Below are 12601 nucleotides of genomic sequence, written 5' to 3'. Positions count from 1 at the left end.
TGATGTGCACTAAAACCTCCCCATCCTCGAATATTTATTCCGATGTATGGGAGCAATACAGCGGCATTCCCTTGTTTCACTCCGTTGGCTAGCTGCGGGTGGAGTAAGGCGAGATGACGCGATTTTACTCCGCTCCAAATCTTGTCGAGAGGGAGTTTTAAAGAACTACCCTCCGCCGAACCAAGTTGTCACGTGGCACTTCCCATGAGGCTGTGCGTCGCGCCAGCGACCGGCCGCGTTCGGCGGAGTCGGCGGTGCTCGTGGCTGACGGTTTGTTTACATCTGTGAAGTGACGTTCCGTGACAGCTTTTCGTCAATTTGTTTCCCGATTTCCTCCGAGAAAGTGGTATAGGCGTGCCTGAAGCTCACTGTATCTCAGCTTCAAGTGTGTTAGCTGTGATCACTTTGCTGACAGCGATGAATGCAAAAGTAACGTTTTCAAGTGTAGAAAAAGGCTTAGGTATGCCTCGAAGCTGCTCTTTGACTCGTGAGGTCGGCACATGTTTCTGTTTTCGTACTACATGACCGTGGCTTGTGTTCTTCAGTATGTGAGATGCTGCTTTTATATCCTTGTGAGTATATGCCGACAACGTCCGGTGTAATGTTTGAAAGAATCGTGTAGCAATGGCAACAGCTAGCAGCCACTGTTCGAGCGACGACGACCGTGCTAGTCGCACCATGAATAGCATACTCCAAGTTCGCTGCGGTGCTGTGTTGCCAGCGAGAAAGACCGGAGTGCAAGCAACTGTTTTTATGTATCTGTGTACGGATATTCTCGCCCAAGAAAAGCAGTAGGACATACGTACGCGTACTGCATGTAAATAAAACTTCTTGCTGAGAGATGTGAATCGAATTGTTATCGCGCATTTCGATTTTGGTCACGTCGTTGCTTCCGATGTTGCATTTATATATTGTTCTATTCCGGACACTGATTTAGAAGCATGCATGGTGGCTCCGAGTGTGAGGATTCGCTCGACAGATCAGCGATGTAGCTCTTTTCCACAACCGAGAGAGATTGCTTGGACGCTGAGCAAGCAGTGCGGTCTAGAAAATGTGTGACAACGCACTTTTCAATGTTACGTTGGCTGCTGCGGGTCACGCTCACATGTAATAAAATCTTGCTACGCTTCCACTATTTCGCACAAAGTTAATTTTGTCATGAAGCATACGCACTTGCCTTTTTCTTGCTTACTCTAACTAACGCACTACTTTTTGACCGCGAACGCCGGCAGGGTGCGGAGTCGCTTCAGTACTCCCAGAATGGCATGCTAATTTTGAAAAAAATTTGCTATTAACTTCTTATCTCACTGTTTTGAATTAACGGTATTGTGTTGATTAAGGTCTTCTGTTAATTTCAGAGAGGCAGATCTCGTATGAGCGAGCATGTGAGTCGCAATTCTGAAAACAGCACAGCTGCTCACTAGGTCGTTTCGGGGCACACAGTATCGTGGCTATATGTACCGGCAGCGTTGCTTCTTGTGTGTCGCATGTACGTCAGATGGGTTTCAAAGTTCTGCATTGGCGTTTCTGAAATGCTAATGTATGTCATGACTTATGTTCTCTCAATGACTTGTTTCGTTGAATTTGACGTGGTCTTGTGTGTATATTTCAAAATTTGAGCAGTAGACTCTGCATATAAATATCTTCACGCAAGCTAACGCGGTGCCTCTTTTTATACTTCCGTAGCACCTCGAAAAAACTCCGTCTAGTGCAAAGTAAAAAAATAAAAAAAGATACAGAAAAAATACTACCATGATTCCTTGGAAAAATACCGCTCGCACGGACTAGAGTTTCTACTCCGATCATACGGAGCATAATAAGCTCCCACCCGGGGGGTCGCAATAGGACAAGCATTACACTCCCACTTGGGAGTCATTTCCGTTTACGGCGTATGCGCAAAATACGTTTTGGGCGCCAGACTAATACTGCTAGGGGATTTTAACCTGCCTGATGTCAACTGGCAAACATTTGGACACCACTCACCAAGTGCTGATATGCTTTTCGATCTTATGCTTCCATTGAATTTTAGTCAAATGCTAACAGAGCCCACACGTGTTCAAGGAACTACTTCCAACACACTTGATTTATTTTTTTTTGAGCCATCATTTCCCGTTAGACCAAACGTATCTTGAATTCATCAATGGCATATCTGATCATAAGATTACTTTATGTATTATACCTGCTCAAAATACCGCGTTTTCTTCCCAACCACGCATCACTTATCCGGACTTCAGTAGAGCAGACGATACCGGTATTATTGACTACTTATACAACGAATTTACCACCTTTGGAGCACTTTCAAAACGCCCCACTACAAACATCTTAACATTGTGGCACAGTTTCAAAAATACAATGTTTCATTGTGTTTCCGAGTATGTACCTCCTAAAGTTGAAGAAACGAGGAAGCACAATCCCTGGATCTCACGTGACATCATTCATGCATCAGTCAAGCGTGTGAGAAAATCAATGAAAATAGCGCCAAATCCTTCATCTCGAATTAATCTTACACTAGCTATCCAAGACATGAAATCTAAAATAAAGCAGCGAAGTGAAACTTTTACTCAACACACTTCAAGGATTCCTAAGAAATCCAAAGAGCAAATTCTGGAACTACCTTAAACCTAAGGCATCAAGTAATCCCCTAGTGTCGCCCGAAACTAACAAAGAAAGCGCTAATTCACTAAATAACTATTTTTTTTCTATCTTCACAACTGACGACAGGAAACTACCTCGAATAGACATCAACATTAATAGCAGACTAAACCCTCGTACCGTCACGGAGGCCGGAGAACTGAACCTTCTCCTAAATCTGGACAGGAAAACAGGGCCAGACCGAGACAATATACCAAACGCTTTCTTGAAACGATATACAGAATGGATGACGAAGTACATTTGTATAATGTTTAACAAATCACTTTCATCATCTGTTTTTTCCAAAGGATTGGAACTCTGCAAAAGTTGTCCCAATCCATAAATCAGGCTGCAAAGACGACCCATCCAAGTTTCGGCCAATTTCGTTTACGAGTAGGTTGTGCAAACTTCTTGAACACATACTAAAATATATAACCGTTTTTTTAGAGAAGGCGAGTATCATATCACCATATCAACATGGCTTCGCAGAGGCCTTTCTACAATCACTCAACTACTGGAACTAACACACGACATATCATTTAATATCGACCAACACAGACAAACAGATCTCATCCTACTCGATTTCTCGTAGGAATTTGGTTGGGTATCGCACAAAAAGCTCATAAGGAAACTTGAGATTACGTTAGGCACCGGCCCCTTAATTGACTGGATTTGCGGCTATCTTACTAACCGTACCCAATTTGTGGAAGTTGTGGGGATTTGGGAAATTTGACGAGCCATTGCATGAGCGCATTTCACCTGTTTCTGCAATCACTATGCCTCACTCCCTCCTTGCTCCGAACCAGTTGTCAGCGGCGGCGCTACACTCGCGATGGTTCGCGGTGAGGTCGGAGCTACGCCGTCACGAAGCGGCCCCTGGTGGCTACTCTCGTGGCGTTAGCGTCTCTCTTCTTAGGCCGGCGCCAGGTACGTACATGCTTCCTCTCGTTTCCGACACCTTTGTGACTAGGACTGAGCTCACGCACGGTGCCTTTGCCCGTGCGGGCAGCGCGTACCTGGTGTTGATCCTGTCCAAACGCTAAGCCGAAGAACGGGGCCTAGTGCTCGCGCGAGGTCGTACCACGCCGAGCCGCACTCATCGGAGGCCCAAGCCGAAGGAGATTGCCCGAGCTCTCGCGAGTAGGCCCATTGGTTATCGCGAATGCATGTAGCATAGCCGCCGGGCCTTTTCCTAGCAGCGTGTCCCAGCTTGAGCCTGTGCTCTCGCAGCGACGTGCCACAAGGGCCACTGACTATTTTTCGCCCTTGGTGCGGGACCCCTTTGGATCCCCGCAGCCCTTGGAGTGGGCGTTTGTGCAGTGTCGGGTGCCGCCGGATACAATAAACGGCTTCCGCTAACTCAGGGCAATACTGTGTTCTTGCATGCATCGCTCGGTAGCCCTTTGTGGCCTGAGCTCGCGCGCAGCGGCGCTAGAGGCTGACGGCTGACGTGGCCCTGTGGTTCGCTAAGCTCGAACCCGTGGTGGTCGGTACTCCTGTGAGACCTGAACCCAAAACTTCTTTATCTGCACGGTTATGCTGTAAGAAGCAGCTGCTTCTTCCGTCGGAATGGCCGTCCCGCCGAAACCACATTAAAGTTGTGCGTCCATATTTTGCTAACACTAAGTACCTTCTGAATTCTTTTCATACATAACTGAACATTGGAATTGCCTGCCGGAATTAGTTATTAACAGCTGCAATCTTTATGCACTTGAAGATGTCCTATTGTTACACCTCATGTAAACTTTCCTGTTTGGCCGGCACCGTTGTCAGCATCATTAATAAATTAACAAAGGAATCAGTGAATGACTTTTATTTCACGGCATGAGTTGACTAATGTGATTGAATGGGGTCTTAAACGTCCCACATTATCATAGAGATTTTTGAATGGTTCGAACAGTGTCATATCTACAACATGCGGGTGCGAAATAACGTCAATAACATAAGCGGTTGCTCGCAACAGTGACGATGCCAACTAAGTAAAGCAACCTTTGATCAAGCTTCACTGAATCAAACAAGCGCAGGTGATTCGAGGTTGACGTGAAGTCTATGCTGGGTACTTGACTTTTTCTGTTTAGTTCACTGTTATACGAGAGAAGCTAAAACGTTGAAACTAAGTTGGATGCGCCCGCACCATAAGTCGGCATGCTAACACAAGAGTACAGTGAGTGATGCTCCCTACACACTCATTTCAAAGGCGTGAGTTATATATATACACTGTAAAATATTTCCTTAATTTTGCGGTCAAACCTGCCGTAAAAATTACGTAGACCGCTCAGTTTTTTGAAAAACTGCGGAATCCTACTTAAAAAAAAAACGGACGTGAGTTCTGTTCTTAAAATACGGAGAGTCATCCGTAATTTCATGTGGAGGGCAACTGAGCATGTTAAGAGCGAAAAATCAACACGCAAAGAATATAAAGAAAAGACACGGCCCACGCTCTCCAGCAGTTACATAATATCACCATAGGTAACGCTGCTTGAACATTATTCATAGACGAATCGTAAGTACACACGCACAAACGAAAGAGGTTTCAGCGGTGGCGCTGCTTACCACCCTTCAGCGGTTCTACACGACGGGCTGCACTTCTCCGCCTCAAGAGTACAGAGTGGACAGCGACTGGAAATGGCGGTGTGCGGAGGTTGTATACCTCTTGCATTTGGGATCTCACTCTGAGAATAAGAAGGAATCGATGATGGACTGCTACGCAAGTAAGTGATTTAAGTGTCCTTTTTTGTTGTTGGTGCACGTCGCGCGTGCGAAATGCACCGCGATGGCCGATGACGGGCTCAACTGTGTTGTGTGAGCATGCCCTGTAACGACATTCCCGCTTGGCCATGAGGATTGATAAAGCCGCGGCATTGCGAGTCTGTGGTAAAGGGTGTAGCGTTTGTTGTGCTGATTTCATTGAGACGCGTAGGCAACAACAGCGTCGATGACGTCTGTAGCAGTTCGTTGTCGGCTGTATGTGGCAGCTGGTTTACTGACGTTGGCATTCCAGTTTGCACTGTGTTGTGCTGTGTTCTTGGCTTTCCAAAATAAAGTGAAGTTACTGTTACTCTTAGCAATCTCTCACGATGCGATGTAACACTATGTTAGCCGTATTCGGCAACGCATTGCATCACAGAGAAATTCTATTTTCCCTGAAGGTTAGGACGCAGTGTCCTCACTTGGCGTGCATAATCGCTGCGTTCATACCCTTTATTGAAATATTGCTTCTGGAATTGAAAGTTTGCTTGTGCATGAAGACGTCGTAGAGCATGTTGGATGCGATGCCCCTACATCACAATGAATGGACGGTGTAGCGTGCTTGCTGCCGTAACCTCGTGCGATCTGCAGTGTTACGTAACACTGGTGTAACACGGTGCCTTGGAACACTTTGGGATCGAGCCCGAGCAATCGTGCGCGATCGCACTTGAAAGTGTCCGCGTGATACCCATTAAGGGTCGCTGGAGAAGAAATTGATTATTTTGCTAGCTGGTAATCGGCATCAGATGTTTCGCGAATTTTTGTTTTTGTTTTCTTTTTACTTCAGACAGCTACCAGGCTAACTATCAACGTTCTGACGCAATACGTCAGCATTTAACGTAATCTGGGAGTGGATTGCCACGTAAATTTTGCGCATCTGCGGCCGTAATTGTAAAGCAAGTGCATGTGATAAGTAATTTTTAACGTAGCCTTGACACAAAATAGCAGTGGCCAAAAGTGTGCAATGGATATCCAAAGTTACAAATGTTCCAAACTGGCATAAAAAATATCTAAAGATTTGTCAACACTGATGTTAAAAGCTGGTTCTAATACTGACTGTCTCTAGTTGCGTACACTAATTTTCAGCATATAGGCATCACTGCAATAATAATTCTAAAATGTATGTTGTGAGTTATGTAGAGCAAAATTTCTGCTGCTTTGCCAAATAGAAGGTGCTTCATGAAACGTTTTTTAAATGAGTTGAGCGATACAATTGAAGACACCAAACGATACCACAGCAATCGGTAATTTGGTGACAAGCTTAATGTGCAAGAGTAATTGTATATGAAAATGTTTTTGCTTTAATGTGGATAACCGGTCTGAAAATACTTGATATTAGTATTTCAATTGCAGCTGTTGCACCAGTGAAGAATGTCTGTGGGCCGGTTTGCGTTCAGTTTCTCAGCCAGCGGGCCTGCTTGCAATGCCAGTGTGCCACAGTAGTCTGTCGAGTGGTGCTCTTTGTTCTGGTAAGCTGTGCCATTCTACTGTATATCTGTCTTGCATATGCAGTCTTAATTGACAGGTACTGCAAATGTTGATGGAATGATGAGGCCTATGCAAGTACAGTAATTTTTGCAGATGCATTCAAATGATAATTGATTATTTGTTTTCCTGTGGCAACAAATTGGTTCAGCATGAGCACGTCGATTTGAAAGGGATATTGCTTCATACCTGACTTGGGTGCACATATGAGCGGTGTTTAAAAAAACACTTATAACCCGCCGTGGTTGCTCAGTGGCTATGGTGTTGGGCTGCTGAGCACGAGGTCGCGGGATCGAATCCCGGCCACGGCGGCCGCATTTCGATGGGGGCGAAATGCGAAAACACCCGTGTGCTTAGATTTAGGTGCACGTTAAAGAACCCCAGGTGGTCAAAATTTCCGGAGTCCTCCACTACAGCGTGCCTCATAATCAGAAAGTGGTTTTGGCACGTAAAACCCCAAATATTATTATTATTATTATTATTATTATTATTATTAAAAAACACTTATAGTGCCAGAGTTCAAGATTTGAGGCAACAGATAAAACATGCACCAAGAAAATAACTGTTTGTCTAGTGTTGGCTTAATGAGTATGCAAAAGCACTGCACACTGGCCACTAGCACTGTCATGCATGGGCTCCATGGTAACTAAGTTGAGCCACTAATTAGCTCACTGTGAGCTAGTGTTGAGCTGACTATAATAGGTGAATATGTGACGATGTAATTAAGTACAACATTGGAAGGCGACGTAACAATGTAAAATTATAGCCTGAACTCGCAGCTGCGTTGCGTGGTCAGGTGACCAACAGATATGAGTATTTCAAAGAGAATGAACAGTGCTACTACCAGTACGAAGTGACGGCGTCGGACACAGCAACATATTCTCTTTCTCTTGTCTGTGGCGCTGTTGGGTTCCCTTCTAAACATGCACCAAGCAGCCCAATTCAGTACGCTCCTGCAGTTTTATCTGAATACTTCAATTTGCCAAGCAGGTTAAGTGATGAGACGCTAGCATAGTGGGAGCTATTCTGCAAGTTGTGTATGCTTTGAAAATATGTCATGAAGATACTTCCCTGCTAAAAATTTGGTGTACAACTGCACAAAGCAGCATCAATAGCTACGTTGCTCTCCCATGTTGTGTCAAGGGTCTGTGCATGTTTTGTAAGATAATCCTTGAGTCGTCGGCCGGTTGGTCCTACATAATTGCTGCTGCAAGACAGTGGGATGTTGTAAACAGCACCAACTGTAGTACCTATGAACTCCAGCACATACCTTTTGATGTAAACTTCAAGTGTTGCCCTGGTCCGGTTAACATATTGTACATGCCCAGTTTGCTTGGCGCTGAAAATGACAAGGTAGTTTCAACTCTCCGAGCAGTTTGCTTGAATTGACGGTTGCTTTTGTGTACAGATTGCATAACAGTCGTTGGCCTTGGCTTCCTCAAAGTTGTCTGACCTGAGACGTCAGCTACGTTCAACTCCATTAACTGCTTCTTGGCGAAGCATGCTAAAAGGCAATGCAAACTCACTGTTAAAAGTAAACATTGTACTTGGTTATAGAAGCTCCCCGCCACCTCGGTATGGTACCAAGTGTTAAATGTGCTCTGCGGTGTTCCTGTAGCAACAACGAGCTTCAGTGTTCAAGTGCACCAATATAAAAGGTAAAAACACCTTTGAGTGCAGGGAATAGCTCCAGCTCGATGCTCATCACAGAAAATCTCCAGGCCCAGATAGTGGAGCTTGCCTTTCAGTAGTAGTTTTGCTTACTTGAACATGCGTGGCACTTTGTAGGAGACATTAAAAAGTTGCTCAACCGCTTTATTTGCGACTTTTCAGCACCGAGAACAGTGTCAACTGCTCGTAAAACACTATCTGCTGAGAGAACCAGCGTAGTAAAGGTATTCTGCTTCATTATAAACTTGTACCCTATATGACGTGAAGTAACGCTACTAAATGGGCAGAGTGATTTGTTTTCTGTCTTCTCTGCAGTGCTAGACGAGTTCATGGAAAGGGGAAAACTAAATTTCAAATGAGGAAATGCCAACAGAGACAGCCCACTTAGAAAGAACAGACAGGGCAAGGCGTTATTTGCAACTAGTTATTTAGGTCAAAAGCGCTGAATATATAGCATGGGGAGAGGGGGAAGAAAAAAAGAAGCACTGGTTATGTGAATGCGCATGCGTGTAAATATGGAAGATGTATATGAATAGAATCGTAAGATTAACCAAAATCTAAAACTTATCTAAAAACATGCATTCATTTCTGTAAATAGTCAAGAGACGGGGTGTCGACACAGGCGTCCCCTCTTTTCTTAGTCTGGTTGGCCTCCAACAGTTCACGCGCCGCAGTGTCTTTGCTTTTAAACCTGAATGAATGAATGTGTTGTTCTTATTGGCGCAAAGAGCGCCATGCAAGTGTTAGTGATTTTTTAGTGGAGTGATGGGTGCTATGAAGTTGATGTGACGTGGCTGTAAAGGAGCCTAAAATATAGTCACTGTAAAGTGCGTAAAATTTACGTGTAATAAAATTATGGCTATGACAAATCATGAGTACTATGAGCATTTACGTGCATTGCAGAATAATGATACCATATGAAAAAAATGCACAAGTTTCTAAAATTCACTAGAGCACCATGGCCTCTTTAGAGCCTTGAGACACAAGGGCCTGGAGGCATGTGCTATATAAAACAACTATCACCGCGGCATCCTCTGTAGAGAGGATGCGGTACGAAACCTTTGGGCTATTAACGTGCAAGACCACCTCTTTTAAAAAACGTAGGACAGCTTGGGTGGTAAAAAGGGGTTCTTTACCAATAAACATAGCAGGATGGAGAGGTAGACAATAGCGGTACGCTGGAGGGAAATGTTCCCTTCTTTCTCTTTCGGCTTCCCGACACTCCACAAGGACGTGTAGGACGGTGAGCCGCTCACCAAATCTACCACAGGTTGGAGGTTCATTGCCAGTCAATAGAAAATTTTGAGTACCATATGTGTGTCCTATTCTGAGTCGGCAGAATAGGACGTCTACTCTTCGTGATTTAGTAACGGAAGGCCAGAAACCTAACTTTGGTTTAACCAGATGGAGCTTATTATTAGTTTCGCTGTCCCAAGAGCGTTGCCAGTGTCTTCGGAGTTTAGTTCGCAAAAAAGGCGTGAGATCTGTGGTAGGTATAGCAGTGGTATGATTTATAGCTTGAGATGTAATTGATGTGGCCATTTGGTCAGCCAGCACATTACCTTCGATGCATCTATGGCCAGGAACCCAGCATATTATTACATGTCTACGAGCTGAATAAATATTGCACAAATACGAGGAAAGCTGAATAAGAACAGAATTTTTGTGTTTTCTTGAGGACATGAGCGCTCTTACGACACTTAACGAGTCCGTAAATATAAATGCTTTTTCTAGCCCTAATTTCTTTGTGTTTGACTGCAGACAGTACTGCATAGGCTTCTGCGGTAAATATACTGCTATGGGGGTTCAAAACACCTGATTCAGAAAAAGAGGAGCCAACAGCCGCGTAAGACACGCCGACATGCGAGTTTGATGCATCGGTGTAAAATTCAGGAGAAGAATACTTCGATTGGAGTTCATGGAAGTGCATCCGACGTTCGAGTTCTGGTGCATGTTTTGTAAGCCCTACAAAAGATATATCACATTCAATCACCTGCCACTCCCACGGAGGTAGATACTTCGCTGGAGGCATACAGCAGTGTTCGAAGAGTGGGACATCCATTTCAACGCTAAGCTCCCTCACGCGCAGTGAAAAAGGCCTTTTCACTGAGGGTCGATTGTGGTAAAGGGCAGTGTACGTCAAATCACCAATGGTTTTATAACACGGATGATCAAGATTAACGTGCACCTTAAGAAAATATGTGAAGCTGATATAGGCATGATCTCTGCATATGGAGTGACCACTCATTCGATTCTACGTATAAGCTTTCGATCGGGCTAGTTCTGAATGCGCCTGTCGCCAGACGGACACCGAGGTGGTGGACGGGATCCAGCATCTTTAGTGCGCTCGGGGTGGCAGAGTGGTATGCTATGGCACCATAGTCTAGCCGTGATTGAACGAGGCTCTTGCAAATATTCATTAGACATTTCCTGTCGCTACCCCATGTTGTGTGAGATAGGATTTTCAGCAAATTCATTGTTTTTAGACATTTAGTTTTCAGGTATTTTATGTGCGAGATGAAAGTAAGCTTACAGTCAAGTACTACACCTAGAAATTTGTGCTCTTTCTTGACAGGTATTTGCTCTCGACATAGTTCCACGCTCGGGTCTGGAACCAGGCTGCTCTTTCTTGTAAAAAGAACGCAAGAACTTTTGTGGGGGTTGATTTTAAACCCATTTTCGTCTGCCCACTTAGATATCTTGTTCAATCCCTGCTTTACTTGTCTTTCGCATACTGCAAGGTTGGTTACAGGATTTAAAACCTATTTTTATGTCATCTACGTAACGGAATAAAATATAGCTGGTGGTAATGAAGCGCGGAGTGTGTTCATCTTAACTATAAAGAAGGTGCAGCTGAGCACACCTCCTTGGGGTACACCAGTTTCCTGTATAAATGGACGTGAAAGTACATTCCCGACTTTCACGCGGAATGTACGGTTGGACAAGTAGCTTTCCTTTAGGGTGAGCATATTGCCACGGATGCCCATTCCCGACAAGTCGCTCAGGATTCCTTAGCGCCACGTCGTGTCGTACGCCTTCTCCCTATCGAGGAATACGGATAGGAAATATTGTTTATGTAGAAAGGAGTCGCGAATGTTTCCCGCAATGCGCAGAAGGTGATCGGTTGCGGACCGCCCTTCTCTGAAGCCGTACTGAAAGGGATCAAGCATTTGGTTTAATTCCAGGAAATGTATGAGTCGCCGATTAATCATTTTCTCAAACAGCTTACAAATGCAACTTGCGGGGGCTATCGGGCGGTAACTTGACGCCACCGAAGGATCTTAACTTTGCATCAGAATGGGAATCACAATCGCTTCTCTCCATGCAAGTGGAAGATATCCAGCAGCCTAAATAGTGTTGAAAAGTGCAGGTAAAGTCAGTTGTGTATCAGTGTGTACGTTCTTAATCATGTCGTACATAATTCTATCAGGTCCTGGTGCAGAGCTCTTGCATGTGATTAAGGCAGCCATCAGCTCGGCAATACTGAAAGGGCGGTCATATGTCTTGTTCTGTGAACATTTACGATAGAGTGCCTTGCTTTCTGCTATTTGTTTGTGTTTTAGGAATAACTTCGAACAATGGGTGGCGCTGGACACTCGTTCGAAATGCTCTCCGAGAGCATCGGCCGGCTCTTCCAGGCTATATCCTTTGTCATTTACCAGGTGTAATGGATGAATTTGGTGTCCCTTTAGCCTTCTTACACCATCCCATACTTTTTTCTCTTGTGTGTAAGAAGTGATATCTGATAGAAATCTAACCCAGCTTTCTCTTTTTGCCTGTCGTCGTGTGCGCCTCCCTTGCGACTTTGTACGCTTGAATTCAATTAGATTCTCCGCATTTGGTGATCGACGAAGCCTCTCCCATGCCCTATTCTGCCGCTTTCGCGCTTATTTGCAATCTTCGTTCCACCACGGGACACGTCTTTTGGATGAAAGACCATTTGTTTGTGGTATGCACTTTTGCGCTGCGTCGATAATAAAATGAGTAAAATATGATACGGCATCATCTATATTATAATATTCTATTAAGTCCCGCGGTAAACGAGTACATTCTTGAAAACTTTTCC

The 12601-nt window shown here is 44.5% G+C and overlaps 1 long non-coding RNA gene across 1 annotated transcript in view; it reads left to right on the top strand.

Moving 5' to 3' along the window:
* LOC142566581 (uncharacterized) overlaps nt 1-12601 on the top strand; it is a 35750-nt gene that overhangs the window by 12286 nt on the left and 10863 nt on the right. Inside the window, exon 2 of the long non-coding RNA XR_012825071.1 lies at nt 6733-6848. This is a non-coding gene — a long non-coding RNA (uncharacterized LOC142566581). The remainder of the gene's footprint in view (nt 1-6732; nt 6849-12601) is intronic.

The sequence above is a fragment of the Dermacentor variabilis genome, unplaced genomic scaffold, assembly GCF_050947875.1.
Source record: "Dermacentor variabilis isolate Ectoservices unplaced genomic scaffold, ASM5094787v1 scaffold_13, whole genome shotgun sequence".
Taxonomy (NCBI): domain Eukaryota; kingdom Metazoa; phylum Arthropoda; class Arachnida; order Ixodida; family Ixodidae; genus Dermacentor; species Dermacentor variabilis.
Note: the sequence above shows the minus strand (reverse complement) of the source record. Positions and strands in the feature narration are given on the sequence as shown.